Source organism: Mirounga leonina, unplaced genomic scaffold (genome assembly GCF_011800145.1).
Source record: "Mirounga leonina isolate KUSES-001 unplaced genomic scaffold, KU_Mleo_1.0 Mir_168, whole genome shotgun sequence".
In the NCBI taxonomy this organism is placed as follows: Eukaryota; Metazoa; Chordata; class Mammalia; order Carnivora; family Phocidae; genus Mirounga; species Mirounga leonina.
The window spans coordinates 3,121,146-3,147,250 of NW_023270426.1; the positions used below are offsets into that span (position 1 = coordinate 3,121,146).

Consider the following 26,105-nt stretch of genomic DNA (forward strand, 5'->3'; position numbering starts at 1 on the left):
TAGGAGTTCTTTATGTCTTCTAGATACAATTACCAGGACATTTTAGCACAGACTTTTAAATAACTCCTAGGTTAAAGAGAAAATCTTCCTGAAATGACCAATAACTCAGGAATAAATGAGAATGTGAACACAGTAGTAGACAAAAAGTTTGTAGGATGCGTGCAAAATGACACTCACAGGACATTTTATAGCTTGCAATATCCTAATTAGATAATGAGACAGGGTTTTTTTTAAGGATTTTATTTTGGGGCACCCAGTGCTCGGTTGGTTAGGTGTCTGACTTTTCATTTCTGCTCAAGTCATGATGTCAGGGTTGTGAGATTGAGCCCTGTGCTGGGCTCTGCACTGGGCATGGAGCTGCTTAAGATTCTCTCTCTCTCTCCCTCTGTCCCCACCTCATGCACGAGCTCTCTCTATTAAAAAAAAATGTTATTTTTAAGTAATCTCTACACTAACATGGGGCTCAAATTCACAACTCTGACATCAAGAGTCACATGCTCCACCAACTGAGCCTGCCAGGCACCCCTTAAAAAAAAATTTAAAGATTTTTTAAAAATAAACTGAACTTAGGAATCAAGAAGCTAGATAACAAATTATAAGGTAATTCCCCAAAAAGTAGAAGGAAAGAATAAATAAACATGAGAAAACGCGGGGTTAATGGAGTAAATGCAAAAAAGAAAAATGATCAAGACTTTGATCAAGGCCAGTTTGAACAAGGAGGAAATTAATGAAACATTAGAAATAAGAAAGGATGTGTATTCTTTTTAAAAAATTTTTTATTGTTATGTTAATCACTATACATTATATCATTAGTTTTAGATGAAGTGTCCCATGATTCATTGTTTGTGCATAACACCCAGTGCTCCATGCAGAATGTGCCCTATTTAATACCCATCACCAGGCTAACCCATCCCCCACCCCCTCCCCTCTAGAACCCTCAGTTTGTTTTTCAGAGTCCATCGTCTCTCATGGTTCGTCTCCCCCTCCAATTTCCCCCGCTCATTCTTCCCCTCCTGCTATCTTCTTCTTTTTTTTTTCTTAACATATATTGCATTATTTGTTTCAGAGGTACAGATCTGTGGTTCAACAGTCTTGCACAATTCACAGCACTCACCATAGCACATACCCTCCCAATGTCCATCACCCAGCCACCCCCTCCCCCCCACCCCACCCCCCACTACAGCAACCCTCAGTTTGTTTAAGGATATATATTCTTTTAGGAGATTTAAAGCATAAAAACACACCATGCTGAACTTTTTAAAATAAATTTGCAAATGTGGATTTTAAAATGAGTGATTTCCTGGTAAATATAAATTCTAAAATTGACTAAAGAAAGATAATTACAGAAACATGTAAAAGTTAGGCCAAGTTAGTCATAAAGCTCAGATCACCAAGAAACAGATAATTGTGGGGTTATATCACTTCTTTCAGAGCACAGAATAAACTTGGAAGCTTCTCATCTATGAGGCTTGCGTAACCGTATAACAAGACTAAACAAAGATATCGGGGGAGGGGGGAAAGAAAATATAGATCAATCACATTTATGAACAAAGACACCAAAATCCTAAATAAAACATTAGTAAATTAAATCCATTTGTGTACTAAAAGAATAATACATCTTAACTAAGTAGGGCTTATCCTTGGAATGCCAGGATATTTCAACATGAGGAAATCTATTAATGTAGTTCATTTGATCAGGAATTAAGAGAGAAAAGCATAATGTCATCTTGATAGATTCCGAAAAAAACATTTTAATGAGTTCGATGAAGTCCCATTTATGGTGTAATGAACCACTTAACAAAATAGAATTAAAATAAAACAGCCTTACTTTAACAAAGGAAAGAAACCCCTCTACAAACCTCATATTCAATGGTGAATCACTAGTTTGAAATCAGAAACAAAGATAAACACTACTATTATTCAACATCCTAGCTAATGGAATAAAATAGTATAAAATAACAAAATATATCAATATTGAAAAAGGAGAGACAAAGCTGTTTTTACTTGCAGACCATATAGTTGTCTGTTTGGAAAATCCTTCCAAATCAGCTGAAATATGATCTGAACTAATAAGAGAATTTCAGTAAGTTGGCCAAATACTACACCCCATTAAGAAGCAATTGCAAAACGTCATGAGAAAAAAAAAAGATGACATTTTTAGAACTCTAAGCTACCCAGAATAAACTGAAAAATGTGTAAGAACGACACAGGGGGAAAAGAAAACAAATGGAAACCATTTCCCACAAATTGAAGGAAACATTATGAGCTGTAGGAATTATGAAGGGGCCTGTCTGGATGAGCCGGGCCCACACTGTAACATTTGACCAATGACTTCCCATCAAGACCACACCTTTACTCTCTCTCATATAGGAGTTCCCAAAATTTAAATTCACAATTCCATGCACCTGTCAAAATTAGATGTTATGGGGCGCCTGGGTGGCTCAGTTGTTAAGCGTCTGCCTTCAGCTCAGGTCATGATCCCAGGGTCCTGGGATCGAGTCCCACATTAGGCTCCCTCCTCGAGGGGAGGCCTGCTTCTCCCTCTCCCACTCCCCCTACTTGTGCTCTCTCTCTTGCTGTGTCTCTCTCTGTCAAATAAATAAATAAAATCTTTAAAAAAAATTAGATATTATTTTAGCTCCTTAACCTGATGACCCCAAGCCGTTTATTTGTTTTTCAATTTGAGGTGTAGGTTTTGCACAACCGAAAGCTCACCCTCAGAATGACCACTGGCATGTATGCACGGCTCAGTTCAAGCAAGTCATACAGCTGCTGGGGTTTCTAGAAAGAAAGAAAGTGGGTTGGAGGGATGAAGAAGCTCTTGGCTGGTCTTCGGGCAGCAGGGAAAGACTGAGATCTGGTCATGGAACCATGGAGTTAATATTATCAAAGCATACAGGGGGTGGGGGTTAGAGGAATGTCGGTTCTCTGGTTATGCTGAGATGTTTGCTCAGTATCTTTGGAGGACTGAGTTGATGTGCCATTTTCCTGGTTTCAGAGGCAGGCTGACATCAACAGAGGCAGCTCTCAAGCTCTCACAAGTTTGTATGTGTGTGCCCCATATTTCAAACTGGCTTGCAGACCCATCGAGGCATAATCCTCGCATCCTGGCTGGGATCTCCAAGTCGTTGGGACCTACATTGAGAGTCAGTTTTCACAAGGGCTTTGAAGCTTAAGGGGGACACAGTGAAAAAGCCTTAGATGGTCAACGTTCTTGGAATCCTGATAAAACATTTTAACACCTTAGTTGCTCCCAGTCCCAGGAGCGCAGTCTAGGCCACTGAGTCTAGAAATAAGGTCCCGGGCGCCTGGGTGGCTCAGATGGTTAAGCGTCTGCCTTCGGCTCAGGTCATGATCCCAGAGTCCAGGGATCGAGTCCCGCATCGGGCTCCCTTCTCCTTGGGAACCTGCTTCTCCCTTTGCCTCTCTCTCTCTGTCTCTCATGAATAAATAAAATCTTAAAAAAAAAAAAATAGAAATAAGGTCCCATCAGGAACACTTAGAGCTACAGTGTTTGCCTCTTTTGCCTATGACCTTTGTCTGCATGGACAATGCAGACTGTGGGGCTAGGTGATTTCCAGCTGGGGACAGGAGTCCGGGACAGCACTGGCTGATCATTACCCTTCTCTCAACGCTCTTGCTGTGTGTGAGAACAAAACAGGCAACCTACTCCAGGCCCATTTTGGTGTTTGGCAGATGACAGAGGTATTAGCGGAAGCAGGGGAGGGAGTTTGCTGGGTTTAGGGCAGGACTGTCCTCTTCGACTGAACTTGAGGGAAGCTGGCCAGCTCTAGGAAGTGGGCTGTTCATTTTCCTCCTTTACAACAAGGAACTGAGTTTTTGTGTTCTCTTCTGGAAATCCCACTTCTCCCTACCTGGTGAGGCGTAGCCAACGGACCTGCCTGACCCCCGGGCAAAGTTCTTCTGGGACACCAGCAAGCCGGGTAGATCTCCACTCCACATCAGGTTTTGCGTCTGTTCTCAAGTTCATTGCTTAGCTCTGCCTTCAGTCAAGTTAGCATAATGACTTGCATTGTGTTTGCTTGAAGGTACCTTGTGTCCTGTGGGGAAGGAGGCTGAATACTTTAGTTTTAAAATATGATGATGAGAATCCATGCCACAAAAGGATGAGCCCATTATTCAGCTGCCCAGATTCTTTTTAAGTGAAGGGGGAAACCCCACAGCCACCACCCCTCGAGTGCAGATTTTAAAGCAATAACATCTGAGCTCTCAGACAGGTATTTTAAAGCCACAATTTAAAATTATAATCCTATTAAAAAACCAACAGGTCTGGCAGTAATGAGATTTTTTTTTTCCCCCCAGAATTCTTATTTTGCATTTGACCCTGAATGTGCCTGCTTCACCTTCTCCTTGGAGTATAAACTGTCAGGCTGTTCGTGGGTTTTGACATAAGTTCATTTGGCTCCAGCCATTCTGAAAAAGGGAGATTTTTAATGTTTGGTTGGTTTTTTTTATGTGTTCGTTTGTTTGTTTGTTTTGTTTGGAAAATCTACATTCTCTAGGACATTCGGAAAGGGTATTTGAGTGGAATTCAGTATACTTACAAGGCTGAAAAACCAAATAATTGCATGATGAAAAGGAGGGCCACGAACGGACATTGCCTGAGTTTGCCAAATTTTGTTCCAGAGGTTGGCAACCTTCTGTTTCAAAACAGGAAAGCAGCTCAATCGTGCGGAGTCACCTACACATAGGCTTTGCTAGATAATTATTCAGCGGACAGTTCAGGGAGCTTTAACGAACCCTGCTCCCTGGTCTCTGAAGACTGAATTCATTATGTCTTAAACAAGGAAAAAAAAAATCCCCATTGGGATTTTCAGATCTGAGTGCTTCCTTTAAATATGTGGCTTACCTGTTTAAGGCCTTGGCAAAGAAAATAAAAATGCCTATCTTAACAGTTAATCTCAGGCTTTAATTATTCCTATTTTTGATCTTGTAGCTGTAGCTCTAAATTAAACAGTCTTCCTTTAATGTGGGTAGGTGCTTTAAAAAAGCCTTTCAACTTGTAGACTTAAAAAAAATTTTTTTTCTTGCGTGAACAGCTTGGGTGGGGAGCGAAAAGAAAGTGCCAACTACAGCCTTTTTGTTTTACTGGGAAGCTGATGGGCAATTATTTGGAAGTGTCTGGAGTGTGTTGTGCCGCACAGACGGGGAAGGTGTGAGGGGTGCTAGGAGTTGCCCCAGGGGAGGGGTGTGGGGGAGAGAGCCAGACAGGTGCGCACAGCAAAGGTAGCTCCCTCCCCCGCACCACCCCGCCCCGCCCCGGGTGTTTTACCAGCGATTTCTGTGAAGATGACTTTGTCCCTGAGCCTCTTTCAGGATGGTGAGGATTGGGGTCTGGGTAGGAAGGAGGATGTGGCGTAGGGTTTGGGAACATGATTTCCATGACTTTTCCCTATGTGGCCAACAAAGACAGGTGTCCCTCTGAGAGTCCTCCTTTAATTCTTCTCTTCTGTTGTGAAAGATTTTACAAAGATGGCTCTTGAGGAGAAATATTAAGAAGAACCGAAGTGGCCCACCTTTAGGGAGAGCAAGGGATAGAGCATCAGTGCCGTTTTTCTCCCATCTGCCGCCGCCGTGTGGGGTTGAGCCTGGTGGCGGGGGCAAGTTGGACATGTTGGGGTATACTGAGTTTTTTAAAATTAAGTCTCCATCTGTTTGTTAAATATAGATATATATTTCTCTGTAACTGGGGAAGGGTGGATCCACAGAAATGTGAGTAAACAGATAGTTCCGGAAGAAGAGGAACTGTCCCCAGAACAGGAAGGACTGAGCTGCCCCAGGATCATGATAAACAGGCAGAGAGAGAGAAGGCCCAACTAGGTGTTGCAGTACAGTGGATTAACTCTGCGTCCTGGTGGAGAGCTGACTGGACAGTCTCTACTCCCTCTCTCCTGTGAGCTGAAACCTCTGAAGAACGCCATGGATTATGAGATGTCCCTGAGGCCTCAGAACACAGTAACAGCGCAGTCAGCAGGACTGTGGGGTTTCCCGTGTTCCAGACGCTCTTGCGAGTGCTTGCCCTGCATCTACTCATCCAGTCCTCAGGACAGCTCTAAAGGAGGAGCTATAATCAGCCTCATGCTACGGTTGCAGAAAAGGAGACACAGAAAGTTTAAATAACTTGGCTCGAGCCATATACATAGGAAGCAACAATTGCAGTGCGGGTAGTCTGAGACCAGAGTCCATGCTAGGAATGACTGAACATGTAACAGTAAAAAAAGATTGAAATAAGCAATGAGTCGGGGTAGGAAATACTGTGACCAAGACTTGAAGGACATCAGATGGGCAGTGCGAAGTTCCCCTGGAGGACTCAGAGGTCGTCAAGAGAAGGAGAGGAGGAGGGGGCTTTTCCATGTGTCTTAGCAGAGCCACACCCCTTGCAGCTAGATGTGACCTCTACCTAGGGACAGGTGATCGCTAGTGGGAATCAGGTGGAAGTGGTCACCTGCTCCCGGGCTGGCTACCTGCGGGTGATAGGGCAGTGCACCCTCTGCTGGTGGTGGATTTGCAGGCTCAGGGCTGTGCTGGTCCAGTCCAAGTTGGTAGACTTGGTCCAAGTGGGGAGCCCAGTCCAGAGGGAGGATGAGCTGCTTGCTAATGGCTGCCATTGGTGGAGAGATACCAAATGGTTCACAGAATTGCCTACCAACCATCAGTGCCCTTGAGGGAGAGGTACCAAATGGTTCATGGAATTGCCTACCAGCCAACAGAGAAGCTCAGTAGACTCAGGACCCACAGATGCTGAACTACAGAACGCTGTCTCCAGCATGACCCTAGGAAGGAGTGACCTTCTCCTCACAATGAAGGCAGTGTGGGCTTGGAGAGGGCCGACTTGCCCCCAGCTATGCAGCTGGCAAACTCCAGAGGCAGAATGAGTGAACCAAGGCTGCGTGCTCGATCCCATTGGTTTAGCGGCGGGTGCCACGCTGAGACTCTGGCTATTCCTCTTTGTGCCAAATTATACAACCTCTTCTTTTCCAATTAAGCTTGGGTGCATTTGAATGCCCACACCTCACCTAAAAGTTATTTTATGATTCCCATGGAACTCTAATGAACATAGGTGTGATTGCAATCATCAGGTCTTTGAGAGGGTGGCAAAAATGACTAATTTCTCACTTTTAAAAATCTACAAACGGCAGAGGTGGTGCTTCAGGACTGAGTGAAGTCACAGGTGCAAAAAAATCAGAGCTGTTGGCTCACAGCCAGTGAACTACTTCATGCTCTCCACAAACCAGAAGGTTCTTCAACCCCCTAGATGAGACATGGAGGTCATATCAATCTTAGCTCCTATGATGCCCTGTCCTTGGGAGACTTTGGGGGAACAGAGAAGGGTTTGGGGGATCCTTGGGACACAACAAAATATGAGCTACATGCTACTAAACACTTTCTACCTGCTAAGTACTTGACATCAACTTTCTCACTAAAGTAGCGCACCAGCCTTATGAAGTGAGGACTGTTTCTAAACCCATTTTGCAGATGAGGAGATTAAAACCTTAGTAGATGAAGTCACTTGTCCAAGCGTTGTGGCCCCAGAGCCTAAGCCTAACCATTAGGAATATTCTTTCTCCCAGTCTGATGACATTAGCTTACACACAGCTGTTGCAATGGGTTGAGTGTGTGGTCCAAAAGGAAACCAGGTTCTGCCCTATTTTTCAGGCCCCTGACCCCTTGGCCTGGGAGGCCGTGGGAGTCCTGAAGAGGGAGGTCACCCAGCTCTAAGAGGAAGGAAGCACCTCATCATTTCCCCACATGAGGCCTCCCACTTCCTCACCTCTAAATGGATTTGGAAGAACTTCTGGGTTTGGCCTGGGATGAAGGGTCTGAGGGATACAAAGGCTACATCATCTCACGTCTGGTCAGAGGGTCCAGATATATCTTTAAAAGCCAAATCTGAGTGATGGACTGGAACCTTCAAGGTCTTTCTATATCAAGAAAAGGAGTTTGTAAGCTACAACTATGACTAGATATGCAGGATGATTATCCCAGGTGACGTTTCCCTCAGAGGGCAAAATTGTAATACAAAGCATGGGATTCGGTCAAAGGTACCTCCCTCCACAACTGGCCTCGAGTTTGAGGCTTAAATTAAGACAAATAGCCTCAAAATTGCCTCTCCAAATGGTGGTGCAGGTTTTGGAAGTGAGAATATCTTTGGAGATAGGTCATTTTTGATACTGATACAATCTCTCCATTTTATAGCTGAGGAAAATGAGACCAGGCTTTTTCAAGGTGATTCCTTGACTGACAAGGCTGAGACTTGAACCCATGTCTCTAAACCAAACAAGTCCTAATCCCTGGACTTGTTTATGGCCAATTGTTCACCCATGCCTTTGAGTGCTTGAAGCTTTTGTATAGGTCAGGAGCATCTGGAAAAATCCCTCCTCATGACCCCTCTTCTCAGAAGAAAATGTGATATTCAGACTGTTATAATACAGTCTTAAAGAATAATGTTTAGGAACTCATGGGTGGGCATTTAAACATCCAATTCCCTGCTTCCGTGAGAACAAAATAGAAACTTGTTGCAAGGCTATCCAAAATATTGGCGATCACATGCATGCCTTTGTCACTGAGTTTAATGTGCAAAATAAACATTTTCACATGACTCAAGATCCTGCAGTATCTCAAGGTCATCGTCCTAGAGAGCTCTATGTGAAGCTTCTAAGAAATCACCTAGTCTGACGTTTTTTAATTGATTTTTTTTTTTTGGCCATTGACCTTTTATGTTTATAGAAGTGATGGTTAAATGTCTAATTAATTGAGAAGTTATGGTTGGTTGAATCTTGGTTAGTTGAGGTCTTTGTATACTATGCAATCTGCTCTACCAAACATGCTGTAAAGAATACTTAATGGGCAGAGAAACTTCTTGATATTTGTAATAATACTGTGCATTCGTCCTCATGTAGAGCATGCTCACTGTAAATCCAATGGGAAAAAGATAAAACACCTGAGTGACTGACACCCAGTTTAAAATCTCCCCAATTGTCTTGTAGTCTCTCATCTTGTGTCACAGTTTACAAGGCTCAAGGAATCAGGTAGAACAGGGTTTTGGCCTCTTCTCAGGCCATATTTGCTCTGGTGGCCATGCTGCTGGCCACCCCACCCCCCCAGAGGGAGACACGAGAGCTGCCTGCTAGCCTGCTGTGACATCGGTGTTTCGAGTCTCCACATGGACAGCCCTTCTGGTAGGAGAGCTCCGGAGCCCATCTTTCTCCCTCTGAGGCAGTCAGGTTACTCAAGAATCTGTATAAATGGCAGCACCTTTGCCTGCCTTGGATCATCCTCTCTGGGTCCAGTGATTGCCTCGTAAATCAGAGTTTTTGTCCTCCTTCCTTTAATCAAATAGAAGAGCAACAATTAAATGTGTTCTTAATATAATCACCCTTTCCTTTCTGGGCCCTGGGATAGCAAGTCTCCCCAAGTTTTGGGGGGGGGGGCGTGTGTGTGTGCGCACACGTGCACGTGTTTTCCCCAGGTTTATTTTCAGGGAAGGGATAGAGCCTTCTTGAGGCTAGACAAAGGAAAAGAATTGATGTTTAGGTCTATGAGCAACAAAGAGGAAGTCTAGAAACCTAGGACAGATTCAAGGGGGCTCCAGCAGGGTCGTCACCCAAGCACTGCACCATCAAGACGAAATACCTACATTCCAGGGTCTGGTATCAAGGGATACCAAGTGTCCCTCTAGCCACTCTAGCCGTCAGTGGCTCCTTGTGCCTGTCCATTGCCACAGCTCACCCTTAACTTTGGCTGCTTCATCTAAATTTACTTCATGACTCTTCAGAAGTAGTTTCTCCCACCAGTGGGAAATTCTTCTTTTATTCGTGGCTCCTGTTCAAGAGAGAAAGAAAAAGACAGAGAAAGACAGAGGGAATCTAATAGGTTCAGTTCTTTCTCTTCCTTTTATTGAGTTATTTTCTTGGACATCCTATGGCTCATCAGTCATTGGAAAGGTATCAGATAGTTCTTTTTGTGGGTTAGGCCTCCAACCCCTGACCCAGTGAGCTGCAGAGGAGGGGTATGGGTGGGGAAGAATGGTTCAAAGGGAGGCCCCACCTCAGCTGCAAGGGCTTTAAAATGCGGCTCAGTTTCCCTTTGAATACCCACCAAGATAACCAGCATTTGAGGGGCTTTTTAGAGGAGCCATAATCTACCCATCAACTATCGCTTCCATGGAAGACCTGGTTCCACAGGAGACCTGAAAAAGCTGGGAGAAAGTGAGAAATGTGTCTTCCGCTCTAACTGTCCAATGCACATTTTTTCAATTTGAGGACAAAGCCCGTGGGCGATCAGGCTATTTCAGAGTGGCTCCTGCCCTTTCTGACAGCAATGCCTACAGAGCTGCTATTGTTTCCTTTAGGTGACAAATGCCACGAGCCTGGGCCAGCCAAGCCATGCTGGAGCCCAGCTGCTTCCGCACCACCACATGAGAAGGGTGCTTTGTTTTAATTGTCACATTTGTTGTTTGGAAGGATGCTTCTTAAGCACGGAATTTTCTGGGTGACATTTCCGTAAGAATTGCATGCAAATGTCCCAGTGGAAGGTCGTGATTGGTCTGGAAAGGTTATCTCCATTCGTCTAGATGATCGTCTTCACAAAAGAAGAAAGTTCAGGTAAGGAACCCAGGGCTGGGGTGCAGGCGGGGAGAAAGGTCATCTGGTCAATTCCACTCTGTCTGCCGAGCCCCACCTGCAGGTGGCTGTGTCCGTTTGCTCCTGGCCTGCCACGGTTTGCCTCGGCCTAGAATAACCCTGCTGGCTGAGGCACTGTCCCGAAGCTTCCCCCCAGATCGCCTGTTTCCTGGGAACAGGCTCCTTTTGAGCAGACGTAATGCATCCTCCAGTTGCTCTGAGATAAGCCCTGTAGACAACTCTCTCCTCTGAACAACTGAGGCTCTCTCGATAGATCCTGGAAGGGTTGGTTGAGGGGACAATTTACTAATGATTTGCTATCCAAAAACACTATTTGAACAACTGCCCTTTCTGAACCAGAACCAAACCAAACCAAACCCCAGAATCTCTCTGGAAACTCGGCTGAGATGAATATGTTTCTTACTACAATAGAGCAATCTGATAACCCCTTCTTCCCCATCTCAGGCTGGCAGTGGGAGAGGGATGGATTTTCAGTGAGACACACTCAGATTGAAGCTGCCAAGGAAACAGGATCTGTCTTGATTTATGTGGGGGGGGGGGGGGGGTTTCTTGCCCCTCTGCCCAGTCACTCTTGCTGAAATCAGACTGTTTCTTTTCCTTCTGAGGCGGCATAATTAACCTGGGAGGTCACTCAGGGCAGGGGTGGGAGAGGGGGGAGGCAGGGAGCACGAAGCCTTGGACGGCGCTGTGCATGAGGGAGAGCAGAGAAGCTTCCAGAGGCGTGAGGGGATTGACGTGGCAGAGTGCGAGGGTCTAATGAATCATGTCAGCTGTGGACTGGGGATTCACAACAGCTGCATGCGCAAGCCGGGGCACAGTCCTTGGGGAAGCAGGGGGTGGGGACGTGAGGGCCGGCCTGCCCCGACCTGCCTCCATTAGCTGTAATTATGCTGTGCTTCTGCTTGGGGGCAGCAAGGGCCATCCAGGCCGGATGGCTGCTGGGACTACCAGAGCCCTGCATTTTGAGCCTGTGGTCAGTCAGCTGTAAAAATGGGCCACAGTTGGCAACAACAGAAGGAGTCGGAGGCCTGAAGCAATTTTTCTTTGAAATCAGCTTCTAAATTGCAGGGAGTCCAAGTAAATTGACACATTTAGTAGCTTGAGCTCCTTTCCCCGTTCCCACTTCATTGCCTCGGCTGGCCTCTCCTCGCTGGAGCCTTTCTGGGCCTGGGGGCGGGGGTGGGCTCTGCTCTAGTTTGGGGGGGGGGGGGGGGGAGGGATGGTTTCTCTGGGCGCACATTTTCATTACTGACAGTAACGAGTGCAGAGTGCATTTCAACTTACCAACTGAAAACCCTTTTTGCACAAAAGAGACCTGTATCTGCCAGGGCGGGGAGCCGGGGGGACCCCATAAAATAAAAACCAAAGAAGTAGCAAGTGCACATTGCATGATAAATACAGGTTGCCCCACAATGTAGGCTCTGGCGTCCATCCGGCCTCCCGGGTAGAGAAAGCCACTTTCTTAGGTGGCAGAATTCTCCTACAATTTAGCTAGTTTGAATCCCGGAGTGTTTCCTGCCTCATGGGAGCTGAAATCACATGACAGAAGCAGGCCCTCAGGAGTCTACCGATCGATAGGCTGCTCAGCGTCTACAGCAAGGTCTTCTTCTAGAACTGCGGGCCCGGGCCCCGGCAGCCTTGAAACCGTGGGGGAGGAAGGTGGCATTGACCGTGGACGGTCTCTGTGCGTCTGAGGGATGGAGCTGCGGGCGCAGACAGGAATGCAGATCCCCGTTCAGCCACTTAGTGGCTGGGCACAGGACTTCATCTCCTGCGACTCGGGCTCCTGGTCCCTCAGTGGGGGTCATAGTAACTAGTGAGGCTTAGTTGGGATGAGGCGCCCATGTACCAACACCAGCATACTGGACCTGCCCTGAGTGAGCGTCTGCTACTTTTCATCCTCACGGAAGAGCATCAGGCTCACATTTCGGTTCCCAAGCTGGGGGAGCTCAGGCAGTGGGCGGTCATGTCCTAGCATCATCCTCGATGTGAGCCGCGACTTTCTGCCTCCCATCCTGGAAGCACAGTCCTCTAGCTGGCTGGGTTGGGGCCTTTGCACTCTTGACTTCTGCTCCTTTGCCGCTCTCCTCCTCCTCCTCCCTCCCCTCTCCGCCTGTCCTCACGTGCTGGTGGAGGTCCCACTCCTCTGGGGAGCCTCCCCCAAGTCCCCCGGAAGGATTCCTAGAGCATCATGAGCACCGCTTGTCTCTTAGCCAGTGTAACACGGTGATACTAATTAGCTGCCCACGAATCCACGGCTCCTCTTAAGCCAGGGGGCACAAGGGGCTTTTTCTGGGTCTTTCCATTTTCCTCACTACCGAGCCCAGGGCCGGGCTCAAAATAGGTGCTCAGTCAACAGCGGCTAATGCACGGAGTGCTGTAAAAATACAGAGTGGCCTGAAAACTGGCCAGAAGACCAGTGGTCGTCGGGATTGTGTCTGGAATGGACCGAGCACCTTCTAGGCCCAGGGATGGGGCAGTGAACAAAACACACGAGGAACGAGAATACACGAACGGTGCTGGGACCGGCAGTTCTTCCACTGGTAGGAGTGAGGGACGCGGAGGGGAAAGGTCACCGCTCTCTTGACAAGTATCGGGGTGGTTTGTACTTGAGCTACAGTGGAGCTACAGTCCCCTGAATGCCCTGTCTTGTATGGTTCCACGTGAGCCCTGGCCTCATGAGGCCAAGATTGGGAAGCACGAGGTAGAGCAAGAACCGGAGTTCTCAAGCTTCGACTGTGGTGCGGGGCGACCAGCTACCAAATGGGCTTGTGCACATTGCGCTGGCCCCGCTGGCTCACCCGGGGGGTGCAGGGCAGCCCCTGGCTCTGGGGGTCTTCTAGCTCCCACCAGACCTCCTGCAGCTTCTCCAGGTCCAGCTCTGCAGCGCGGGGAGCCAGCCTGTCCTGCAGGTCACCCGCGGCATCAAGGTAACGAGGGACAGAAGTGGGTTCCACTCCCCCTGCAGGTTCCGGTGGTCGTGTGAGCCTCAGCTCCCCTTCGCAGGTTCTAGTTTGTTCTTTCTGTCACCTGCATCCCACTTTCTTCTCAGCTGATGGCCTGGCTGACCTCTAGTCATGCACGGACTGCACAGCCAGCCCAGTCCAGCATAGATCTAGCCCCTGCACACGCTACAGATCCTTCCTTGGGAGACCACCCACAGCGGTTCTGCTCTCTGACTCAACGCCGCCTGATCCCAGGGGCAGAGCAGATCACATCTGCAGACCCTCCTACTGGCAGGTACGGTGCTGGACATGCCTTGTTGCCTAAGGGGGTTCACGTGCACTGAGTCGGCGTGGACCCTGAAAATCCCCATCACAGAGGCAAGGGACTGGAGCGCCCAGTGCTCCCTGTCTCCCCTGGGCCGTTCAGGTCGGGGCTGGGGTTGACGCAGAAGTGGTGGGACTTACTCGTGTCCGTGACCAGCGCTGGAGGAACAACCTGATCATCAAGGAATGGGTGCGAGAAAGATCCCAAAGGTGCTTTGGGTGGCCATGACTGGCAGGGAGAGGTGCACTGCTTTCCTTTTGGTCCAGCAGATGGTTGCCTGGCTTCTGTTAGAGATGCCCGGGAATCCCATTTCCCAGATTCAGGGGATGCATTTGCCTTCAAAGAGCAGCAACAGCAGCTGGACCTGGTCCGCCTGGGGCCACAAGCGTTTTCATAGGAGTCGGCCCTTGGCAAGCAGCGCTGGAGGGTGCTTTCGTGCGGGGCCAAACACGGCGCTCCCGAGCAGCAAGGCTGCGGGGATCCCAGGCAGGTCGGGATGAGGAAAGACATCCAAAATGGATGTAAAATATGCAACAACATATATATATTCACGTGAGGAAAACAGGATGTGGAGAAAGGAAAGAAATGGAAACCATAAACCTCCCAAGACACTGGGTTCTAGAGTGATAAAATGAAACCTCCGCATCTGTCACCAGAGTGCCATAATTTTATCATCCTTCCCATGCAGTGCTGTGCTATTTTGGGTTCTGGTTGGTTGTGTTTTTGTTTTGTTTTGTTTTTTCCCCTCTCTCACCTCTGTGTGCCCAAGATGTCTGACAAACACACGTGTAAGAAAATGCTTTATGTTCCCCAGCACGGATGGAGAATTTATTACAGGAAACGCCTCTCCAAGCTGCCTCCCCTGGGTCATCATGCTCTGCCCTGCAAAAAGATCTCATCTGAGAGCATAAACCTAATTAATTTGCCCACGATGGTCTTGTGCCCGGGGAACCGAAACCCTGTTGCTCTTCACTCGGAGGAGTCTTTCCCTAAGCCACAGATTCAAGCCGAACGGAAAAAACCTGCCAGCCTCCCTTCTTGCAAAGACAATGTGCCTCCCCTCCCCCGACGCAGACTGTGTCCACGCTTTCTCTGTCCTGCTCTGTCTAAGTTCCTTTGTAATGGGGGGGGGGGGGGACAAAAAAGGCAAAACAAAACAAAAGAAAGAAACTTGGAACTCTTTTGAGGACAAGGAAGGAGAAGCCAGAGGAAGTTGGAAGCATCTGATGTTACTGGATTACAATCTGTTCACCTAAGTGAGATACTGAATCAAATGAACAATCGAGAGCCTGTAGAAGCCTTAAACTATGCCACGCCTTCCCTCTTGGCCTTTCCAGCCAGGCCTCTTCTGGTTCGGGATGTCTGCAACCCTCTACCTGGGCACCTCTTCCCGCCTTGGATGATGCAGGAGCTGCAGGCTGCGCCCCGCGGGCTCTGGGAGGGGTCTCCCCTCTGCACCTGCGTTGTCCGACGAGTGAGCGAGGGGCCAGGCCACCTCGGGGGGCGTCAGTCTGCCTGGAGCCCCGAGGCGGAGACAGCCCTGCACAGAGCACACTGGAGGCTAGCTTGTTCTGAGGATGGTATTTGCAGCCGTGGGCCCGGCCATGAAACTTAAGGAAAGAAGCTGCCATCCATCTCCGGTAGGGCGGGCCTGGGACAGGGCAGTAGGCTGGTCACCAGCCAGCCCGAACAGCCATCTGCTGCGATCAAATCATTTCTCCTTGGAACATGGTGACACTGCACCGTAAAAAGGGAACTGAGCCATTTTGGGACATTGGCTTGGGCCCATTCCAGCTCTAGTAATAAAAAGCTCCGTTTCCCTGGGAGGGTTTATGCAGTGAGAGCAAAAGGGCTACGGCCAGGCGCCCCCAACCCTCTCATTTCTCCTCCAGTCCCCAGGCAGATGCTCTCATATCCTGCCATTTATATGCTTCTCTGTGAGGGAGTCAGACCTAAATGAGCCCCACAGTCTGCTTGGAAGATTTATTTTGCAATATAAAATGCACGACCTCTTCTCCCTAAACCACCTTCAATCCTACCTCACATGATTCCCCTTGAACGCTTTACCTGGACGTTTACCATTCCTGGGCAAGCTCTGAGTTTTCTCTGTTCCTTCTAAGACCACGTCATGTCTACACGGAGATCTCCTCCAACATTTCAGTTTCCTGAATGCATCCATTCTTAAGGTTGGGCGCAAATGCTACATCATCCTTGAAGCCTTGGCTGAGACCCCAGTGCTCCTGCCCCCCTCAAGAGGGGATCTTCTTTCCTAGATTTCCCTAGAACTCCCCTATTTATGGTAGCCTATTTTAGGGGTCCCATTCATTTCTGCACCATAGTGGTTTCTAGCTACATGGTACGTTGTTAAGTACATGGATTCTGGAGGCAGATTTTCTGGGTGCAAACCTGGGCTTAGGTATTTACTGTGTGACCTTGGGCAAAAGGTTTAACCTGTCTGTGCATTAGTTTCTCCATTTGTGAGATGGGGATAATAACTACCACGTATGACTGTTGTACAAATTACATGAGCAAATTTATGTTGAGTGTGTGGAACTATGACTAGCAATGCTCAGGAAAGGTGGTTGTGTTTATTACTATTATTATTATTATGGCAGGGGTCCATCCTGTCTATCTACCACAAAGCGTTTTGCATATTGATGCATGTTTATTTATAAATAAGTAGATGGCCAATGGATCCATAAGACTTCCATTCCTTACAAGTTGATCCCATTTTCCTCCATTAGTTTTGAGTTACAGGGGACTTGATCAAACTGATTTAGACTTTACATGATATTATGAACACACTTCGTAAATATAATATATGAGATGATCGTTCTTTCCACCTCAGCATGCCATCTCATGCTGCCACTGCCCAGAGGCAATACCGAGATGCTCTTGACAGCATTGTGTGGAGATGACATAAAGCCAGTCCTGGCCCTCTACGCATCCATAGTTCAAATCAAGCCTTCTAGCAATAGATGAATAATAAACAAATCAGGGCACCTGGGTGGCTCCGTTGGTTAAGCGTCCAACTCTTGATTTCGGCTCAGGTCATGATCTCAGGGTCATGCGATCAAGAGAGCCCTGTATTGGGGCTCCGTGCTCAGCACAGAGTCTGCTTGAGATTATCTCTCCCTCTCCCTCTGCTTCTCTCCTAGTTCATGCATGCACACTCTCTCTCTAAATAATAAAATCTTAAAAATAAAATAAACAAATCACTGCTGGCCTCGGTCTATCTGGAAGTGCCTGGCATCTCACAATATGACTTGGCCCACCATACAGACACTGGCCCAGTAAGGCCAGATGTGGGTTCTAGAAGTAGAAGTTAGTGATTCAGACACACCCCAGCTCTAGGAAGGGCCTTGGGGAAGCCATGGAATTTTTGTCATAGACCTGGTGTGAACCCTCTCATTTGGGAGGTGTCCCCACACAAGTATTGCTGTCCATAGTCCTGTCTTAAGGATCATTTGTAAAAGGCCCTGATGGTTTCGGCTAAACCTGGGTTCTGCTGGTTCTTGTCCTGCCTCTCTTTGGAATTCTAGAGCAGGTGAGAGAAAATATGGGGATGGGAAAGAATGGGGGGAAAGGAGAAAAAGAATGAGAGAGAGAGTGGGAGGGAGAGACAGAATATGAATGAAATACCAGGGAGAAGAAGGAGAGACTTCAATGTTGACATCTTTTTCCACTGTTGTTACCATGAATGAAACAACAAAGCAACCTGTCTACAATATCGATCCCCCGAGGGAGAGTGAGGACTGCTGCACCCAGGGAAGACAAGGCACACTGTGCGGCCAGTCTGCGGGGACAGAGAAGGTGCACCAGCCCGGTGACCGTGGACCATGGAAGGATCCTGGCCATGCAGCGAGATGGAAGCATTCACAGTTCTTCTTGTCTTTCTTGATGAAAAATTTGCAATTTTTACACTGTGGCAGAGCAAATGGAACTGTGACTTAAGATTCACAATTTATGTCGTTTGCCATTTCTATCATGTTTCTCGCTGGCTCGGAGCTTTATTGCGCTCAGTTTCATGGAGAGAAGCTGCAGAGGCAGGGGGAGGCACTGGGCCCACTCCATCCTTGAAGTCATGTTTACAGCAGATGTTGCTTTATTTATTTAAATTCATTCTCTGGACCAAAAAAGTCTTGGAGGAGCAGATTGGGAGTCCCGAGTTGCTTACAGATCTAGGTGGGAAAGACCAGGTGGGCTCAGGGATCTGACGGGAACAGGAAGGAGAGGATGTCTTGAATAAATTATCAGAGTCAAAATCCTGCCCAGCGATAGCTCAGACGTGATTGTAATGCGGTGTAAATTTCTGCAGTTTGTGATGTATTCAACCTCCGTTAACAAGCACCAGAAAACGCCAATCAAACCCCATGCGGGTATGACTGTCTCCAGGAGGGGAATCCAAATAGAGCCCAGAGCAGTGGCCAGCCACCCCGGGGGCTTCATTTAGTCCCTCTCAAGCTGGTAAATACAGCAGATTTCTGTTGAAAGCAAATATGATTACAATGGTTTAAATAATTTAAAGGCCAAATAAAAATCTTTGCAGAGTCGGTTGAGGTGTTAAGCACAAATGTCTCACGGGCAATTAATTTCAGTCCAGATCAAAGTGGTAAGTCAGGCTGCAGGGAAGGCTCTGCACCTGCCTTGCGGCGGGGGGGGGGGGGGGGGGGGGGGGGGGGGGGTTCGGTGTGCGCACGCGCACCTTCCCTTCAGGAAGGCGAGGCTGTTGCCACGTGACTCCCCCCCCCGCCCCCCTGCGCAGGACGGTGGAAAGGGACTCGTGTTAGGAGCTGAGCTGTGTGGCGGCCGTGCTGAATGTTCCATGCAGAACATCTGCGCAACGGAATACCATGCCACTGTAAAAAAATAAGGTAAACCTGCATGAATTGATGCCGAAAGATCCCTAGGATATACTGTCAAGGGAAAAAAAGCAAGGTGCGGAGCAGGTGTATGTCATACACTACTTTCTACAGCAGTGTTTCTCAAAGTTTTCTTCATTATCACCCCCCAAGAAACCTTTAGAGATGTTTTCCCCCTGAATGCCACCCCCATGGAATTTTAATAGCATGTATATCTGTTTCTATGCTGCATGTCTAATGTATATTTGTGATTTAACCATAAAAAGGGGAAGAATTTTTTTGCTTCCCAGAATCCATTTTCACCCCCTTGGGGGTGGTATCACCCCCACTGAGAATGCCTATTCAATAAGAAGGTGAGAAAATAAGTATATTATGTAACACCCTCGAAGGCTACATAAGAAACTAATAGAAGAGTTGCCTACGAGGAAGGGAGGGAATGGGGACATGTGGGCAGAGGTATGATCAAGCTTGCCCCGTGTAGCAGCTCGTGGCTGGTTCTATTGGTAGAGCGCGCGACTCTTGGTCTTGCGGTCCTGAGTTCGAGCCCCAGCTTCGGTGGAGATGACTTAAAGAAAATAAAATTAACTTAAAAAGATTTCCCCCGTGTATTCTCTTTTCTATTATTTTGTTTCTGGACTATGCAAATATAGTGCCCATTGAAAACAATGCAATCAAAAGACATATAACTTCATTTTTTTTCTGAAGTAAAACAAAAAAACCCCCGAGGACATGTGAGGAGCAGCCAAACAAAACAAACAAGCAAGCAAACCCTGCAGGCTGTTGACACTCTTCCCTAAACCAAGCAAGAGGGCCTGCTGGGACTAGAGGCCACCCTTCCTGCCACACTGCACCACCTGGGGGGGCCTCTGCTCCTCAACAAGAGTCTTTTGTTCTCCCCGGTTTATTTTTTGGCAAGAGGAAACCGAGAGTATACTCTGCACCCTTATCAGGGCTGTTTGGGCTCGGGCTCATTTTGAAGATTGCAGCTTCTACTTGAAAAGCGTCAGGCTGTTTCCAAGCCCGGGGAAGAGCGTGCGCCAGGCTCTCCCAGACAATGGGAAATGCAGGAGGAAATCACCTGCGCCCTCTCCCCCTCCCATGGCATGCAAAGGCCATCTCGGGGAGGGAACAGGATGGGGCAACGGAGCCCTGGTGGGGAGAGGTACAAGGGCAGAGATCCTGAGCCCAGGAGGTTCCTGATCAACCAGAGCCGGAGGGAGGGGTCAACTTCCTCCAGCAAAGTGTGTTTCCTCCTCCCACAGGGAGCCCTCCCGAGGAGGAAAGGCCATGCTTAAGGTTGATTAGTAGACCAGAAATTCCATTGTGGGATTAACAAAACAAAACAAAACAAAGCAAAACATCGGGCTCCCACTTCAGTGTATCAGCAACTTTAATGTGATTGTGTAATGAGGCAAGATGATAAATAAGATATGCATGATTGCGCCCTCTCCTTCGCTTAAAACTATCAAGCACTGCAGTGCCTATTTGGCATGAATGGTCTGCCTTTGAATGAGTTTTGTTTTTTCAATGCTCCAAAAAGTGACCTAGGGAGGAGGGAGTTAGTACATTGAGGTCAAGTCCTGGTTGTGCCCCAAAGCCTCAGCGTCCCCATCTGTAGATTGGGTATAATAATAGCTACCGTGTCCACAAGATGATGCTGTTGTAATGTTGTAAAGGATGAATGACTTGATACAAGAAACGTTTCCTAAGAGTAGGATACCTTCACGGTTGACATTGTTACTTCTACAAGACGGAGGGGCGGCGTCTTGCTTTTCAGACCTCAGGAGAGGACACTCAACCAGCTTGATGGAATTGAAATGTCTCTGCGTCCTTTGTGGGAGATTCTTAGAACACACATCCCCCTTCTTTACTGTGGATTCACTTCTCAACTTCTTCAGAAGGTGGAAGCCACTTGTGAGGGTGTGGTTTGGCTTTCCAGGCTGTGGGTACAAAATGGCCCCCTCGAGGCTGGATTTTATGCCCTCTTGCCACTATTTCCCTTTGAGGCCTCAGGTTTGTCCCTGAACTTGAGTCTTTTCCTCTTTCCATCTCTAGGTGATGCTCTTTGAAATACACGCCGGGAAACACTGTGTGTCAGGAAGCCGAGCCACATTTCCTTCTGCTGGGCCTCGTGAAGGCTGTCCTCTGGGCTGTTAAGTGCCTGGCTCCTCAGCAGCATTCTCTGTCATGGTGAGTTCTAGAGACCCCGTCCATCCTACTAACCTGGGTTCCTACGGAAGAATCTGAGCTTTATATTTTTAAAACGATGTATTTATTATTTAAGATCTTTATTAACACACGCTTGCTGTTTGTTGATCTTTTTAAAAAATCAAATCATATACTTGCATTACAAATTAAAAATGAGGTCCTTAGAAATCTCAGTTTGACCAGATACGAAATGTTTAAAAACCTCTAAAGGTGTAGTGAGAAAAATCAGGCTTTAAAGAAACAAAACAGAGGTGCCTGGGTGGCTCAGTTGGCTAAGCCTTCGGCTCGGGTCATGATCCCAGGGTCCTGGGATGGAGCCCTGCATCAGGCTCCCTGCTCAGCGGGGAGTCTGCTTCTCCCTCTCCCACTGCCCCTCCTCCTGTTTGTGCTCTCTCTCTCTCTCTGTCAACTAAATGGATAAAATATTTTTTTAAATCTTTAAAAAATAAAAAAACAAAACAACCAAAAAAACCCACGTTTGTCATTCCCAGTAAGAGACATCGTTAGGTAAAAATAATAGAAACCCCATCCTGCCCAGATAATGCAGGTAGTTCTGGTTATCTGGTCAGTGGGCAAAAAGGCAGCGCTGAAGGTCTTCAGCTCCACTCTTTTGTTCATTTTTTTGTTGCTGGAATTTTATATTCGTTCTTGGTGGATGCCTAAATCAGGTGGCAGGAGAGATGGTAAACTGGCATTTCCTCGGCCCGCCCTGCTCAGCCTGGGAGCCACATCTCAGCCCGTGGTCGGCTGCTTTTGTCCCTGTGCCATCTAGTGGTTTTGGGTTTTCTGGGCATCTGTGTGGGAAACTGAAGTTGTGTGGGTACCAACCTTGAGGTGGCTGCTGACCTTGGGTCTCATCTCCTTGCCTTTTCACTGCTGTCCTCTTTAGGCTGTCTTTGGCGAGGCGAGACCGCTGCGGAATCGTGGTCGGGAACCCCGATGCGTGTTCTGTCTCAAGGGTCTACCTTGCTCTCCTGCACCCTGCTTCTCGGCCCCCCACCACCCTTCTCCCCTTCTCCCCGCACAGGAGGGTTGGAAGGCTGTGGTCCACGCTCACAGGCTCCCACAGGCAGGAAGTTGGGAGCCCGCAGGGACCTGTGGTAGGGCCGGCACTGAGGGTACTGACCTTGGGGAGCTCTCCCGATCGATCCCCGATTCTTTAACCCCACTCTCACTGCTCTGGTAGTTCTGCTGGTGATGGCGTGGAGGCCCCGGGCAAGGGGAACCGTCCATGATGCCTACGGTGTGCTGCTAATATTACCCCCTTGCCCTGGAGCTCCCCCGGGGCCCGCAGTATGGGCCGTCCCCGAAGCCTTTTCTCCTTCAACAAGGTCCAAGTCCAGTCTCTCCACGTGCTACACTGGAAGGTACTTCCTGGGGTTCTTCTTTATGGCAGGCTGGTGTACAAACACCTCTTCCTTGGTGTCCTTCTTGTTTATTGCAACCATATTCTGTTTCCTACAAGAAACCATTTGACTCTTCCCCAAGCCTTCACGGCATTGACCTTGACCCAGCAGGCAGGTGCCTCAGACAAGTGAGTCCTCAGCCACTGCTCACCGGCGCTCAGGGTTGCCTTGTGGAGGGTGGGCTGGCGGCTGCTGGGTCTGGCCCGGTGACTTGTCCTTGTAGGGACGGTGACAGGGGCCGGCGACCACAGCTGCACCTCCTCCTGGGTGTGATGGTAATTAGGCTGGCGGGCGGCAGTGGGGCTGCATGGGGCTCTCTGAGCTTTCTTATTTTAAATTAGAGGGAAAAAATATGCTTATCATAGAAAGCAGTTATAAAAGAAACATAAAATGTATGCGGAAGAAAATAGGCATTGCTTGTAATCCCATTACTTAGAAATATGGAATATTAACATCTAGGTGTATAGACATCTATGTATTTATTTGTATATATGCATATGTGTGTGTCCACGTACGCCCATATATTCATATAGAAAGAGAAATCAATACAGATGAATGTATATGCATATATTTATGTGTGTGTGTGTATTCAGGTTTATACAGTTTGGTTTGTTTTTACTTTTATACAAAATGGCATACACTGCATACTGGTATGTGGTCTGCTTTATGCCTTTTAAAAATTTTGATAATAGGGCGCCTGGGTGGCTCAGTCCATTAAGTGTCTGCCTTCACCTCTGGTCATGATCGCCCGGTCCTGGGATCAAGCCCCATGTGGGGCTCCCTGCTCAGCGGGGAGTCTGCCTCTCCTTCTTCCTCTGCCCCTTCCCCTGGCTTGTGCCTCTCTCTCTCTCCCTCCCTCAAATAAATAAATAAAATATTAAAAAAAATAAAAATTTTGATAATACATTGCAAACAGCCCTCCAAATTAATAAACATATTTCTTTTTTTTTTAAGATTTATTTATTTTATTTGAGAGAGAGAAAAAGCAAGAGGGGGGAGGGGCAGAGGGAGAGAGAGAATCCCAAGCATACTCCCCACTGAGTGAGGAGCTAGATTCGGGGCTTGATCCCAGGACCCTGAGATCAAGACCTCAGCTGAAATCAAGAGTTGGACGCTTAACCGACTGAGCCACCCAGGCACCCCAGCTTTTAACTTTCTGCTTTTCTCACGAAGTCGTACATTTTCCTATGTTTTCCTTCTTTTGCACCATGCTTAATACTGTCCTTCGACCACTTTTTCAAAGAAGATATTTGTTACTTTTTATTGACTTATACGATCCCTTTATTTATATTTACATATGTATATATATTTTTTCTTTTTTTAAGTAAGAGCATGGAGCCCAACACAGGGCTTGAACTCACGACCCTGTGATCAAGACCTGCGCTGAGGTCAAGAATCAGACACTTAACTGACTGAGCCACCCAGGTGTCCCCTAAGATCCCTTTGCTCTTAACAGATGTTACTTGCCCAACCTGGTACTTAGCATTGGCTACCCTTGCTGACATCTGTGTTCTGCATAGTCTAAATACCGCTAATGAACTGATTTTGCTCAACTCCATTAAAAAAATGCTGAACTAAAATGCCAGTTATTTCCCCACTGTGTTATCCAAAGTGTTATCTGTGTTGTTTATGGGGTTCTGCTTCTCCACCACCACTCAAGCAGAAATGTCATTTCTCCCAGACAACTAAAGCAAGGGCATTCCTGCCCGTAAGGCTCCAGGGAGGTTGTTCTCATTTCTCAAGTTCTAGCTCAGACATCACCTCCTCCAGGAAGTTTCCCTGATTTCTCCATCTTTCATTGCACCCCTTTTGTCCTTTCTTTAAACTCTTGGAGAACTTAATGTCTCTGTCACACATTTAGCAGTGTAACTAGATATTCTTTTGTGTCCTTAGTGTATATGTGCCTGTCTACATGTATACATATATATATCCCATCGACCGATGAAGGACCCAGTATTTCTAATAGTCCTTCTAAGTGTTCTTTACAGACTGGGGCAGAGACAGTCAGTTGTTACTGATGGGCTAATTCACTGATTAAGAGAGAAAGACCCTGAGCAATATTCCTGGGTTTGAAAGCCACGCTGGAATACATAAGAATATTGAAGGTCACCATCAATGGTGGATTTTTCCCTCTGTGTTTTCTTGTGAACCATATATGGTATCCTAGTAAACCTCAGAGCAATATACTCAAAGAGGAGGTTCAATAAGCTCTCCTAATTGCTATCTGGTTGAGCTCCATGCTGTGTATATTTCACAGGGAATCACATGAACCCAGGTATCTCTTTGTATTTGTCTTTTTTTTTTTTAAGATTTTATTTTTATTTATTTGACAGAGAGAGACACAGCGAGAGAGGGAACACAAGCAGGGGGAGTGGGAGAGGGAGAAGCATTTGTCTGTAATACTTGGGAGGAGCTGTAGGTACAACCCATTGCCAGAAAGCTTGCCGCTTCACCAGTTTAAGAGTACTCGTGGGGCTTAAAGGAGATTAAATAATCCACTAGCAAAAACTGACCCTTTCCCTTGCTGGTATTGACCCCCTCTAGAGTGCAAAACTGTAGCAGCTTATTATGATAATGACGCCTTTGGATCTTGGCTCTCACTTCTTGGGAAGGGGTGAGGGGAGGAAGGTCCCATCCTACCATGGGATCTAAGAGGACTGACTTTAGGAGGAGACCCCCTGAGAGCCAGATCCGAAGCCTGATTCTGCAGCTGGGGGGCTCTGAGCAATCTTAACTCTCTCATGCGTCAGCTCGAGTCCGTACAGTGGGGAAAAGAGTCGATGTCTCCGGTACTTCCCAGAGCCATGGCAAGAGGTAGCCTGTCGTAAGAGTAATGAGGCTTCAGAATGATGTCAGTAACTTATTATTCCAGTACAGTAAATCTGTAGTGCAACTATTAGGATTATTTGCTTTCAGAGGCACTCCAAATGCCTGAAGGCTGTGGTTCTTCCCCCTATGGCCGCATGAGGCAACGGTGGATGCCATTCTGCTAGCGGACAAGGATGGGTCCCTTGTTCCAGACTAGAACCGGTGCTCGCGGAGGGGCCAAAATTATTGTTCGGATGGGTGGATTCCACATTCCAGAAAGAGGAAATCCCTTCTTCTTCCTAGAGCCTGTTGCTCTGGGTGGCAGCCCAGGCCCTGTGAAGATCGGGGGCCTTGCTCCATGGGCTTGGCCTTGGAGGGAGCCCGGGGGCTGCCCTTGGGGGTTGACGGCGTGGGTGCCCTGTGGGAGCGCTTCCCTACAGGGGAGACAGAGCAGGGTAGGCCCCTGGCTACGTTTGCCCCACTAAACACTACCATCTAAAATTTGACCCCACGATTGTAAATGGAGCATTTCGTATACAAATGCAGATTTCCTGCTTCTCTGGAAAGATCAGCCTATCCGACGGCGGCAGCACTGGACTCACGGTATCTCACAGCAACAAGCTAGTGGGCAGAGTTTGCTCTCCCTTTTGCCTCTGCCCCCACTTCGCCTCTCCAGCACCTGCCGGACCCGGCAGATTCCAGGCCCGATACAGGTGGGTCCCCAGGGTCGGGAGGGCCACTGCTGCCCAGCCCCCCCCCCGCCCCTCTTGAGACAGAGCTGGGAGCAGAGTGCACTGTGTAGAAGAGGAGGGGGACTGGTGGGAAAAGTCATTTCCTGCACTTCCCCCTTCCTCCAGAGAAGCCGAGGACCGAGGCCCGGCCGCAGT

The 26,105-nt window shown here is 47.8% G+C and overlaps 1 long non-coding RNA gene across 2 annotated transcripts in view; it reads left to right on the forward strand.

The window, feature by feature from the left end:
* Window positions 1-26,105, forward strand: part of LOC118016552 — an 89,574-nt gene that overhangs the window by 50,357 nt on the left and 13,112 nt on the right. The window contains exons 9-10 of one of the 2 annotated variants that reach the window (XR_004680855.1): window positions 10,485-10,625; window positions 20,852-20,986. This is a non-coding gene — a long non-coding RNA (uncharacterized LOC118016552). The remainder of the gene's footprint in view (window positions 1-10,484; window positions 10,626-20,851; window positions 20,987-26,105) is intronic. The other variant, XR_004680856.1, reaches the window with a different exon arrangement.